The following is a 633-nucleotide window of genomic DNA, read 5'->3' as shown; positions in this document are numbered from 1 at the left end:
CTGCAAGAAGAAGGACTGACCGTGTCCGTGTTGCCCGACAATCTCTTCAGTAAGGAAGACGAGGAGGATAAGGAGGAGGAAGAGAAATAAAGGAATAGAAAACAGAGGAAATATAGAAAGAGAAAGCATGAGAAAGAAACGGCGAGAAACCGAGAGAGCAAAAGAAGTAGATAAAGAGAAAGAAAAAACATGAAAAATGAGGACCCACGAGACACACGACAACATATCGCATTGTGTTTGCGTTTGTTTGTTTTAAGTTATTTTGAATTTTATTATCCGTCAACGCATACGCCTTGTAGCGGCGTTCCAGTTTTAGCTAATTAAATCAAATGCGTATACACCTCAGCAGTGCATATTTTTTTAATTCGTATTGCTGGGGTGTATATACACCTGACGCGTCTACAGCATGGAGCTGAAGACTTGTCTAAAATGACAAACAACAAGTTGCAACGAAAGTTGCAACGGAGTTGAGTACAACTTAAAATGCAGATCTTCTGGGTTCAGACCAGAGGCAATATATGACGACGCGGATCAAACAAATACATTTAGCAGAGTTATTTATGAAATAAATCAACTTAATTTAATTATATTTGAAACCAAATGTATTTATTTATCTCTACATTTCAGTTTCAC

Source organism: Eimeria mitis, genomic scaffold (assembly GCF_000499745.2).
Source record: "Eimeria mitis Houghton genomic scaffold, Emh_scaff4692, whole genome shotgun sequence".
Classification (NCBI taxonomy): Eukaryota; Apicomplexa; class Conoidasida; order Eucoccidiorida; family Eimeriidae; genus Eimeria; species Eimeria mitis.
The sequence above is the reverse complement of the archived record's forward strand: the minus strand, read 5'-3'. Positions refer to the sequence as shown.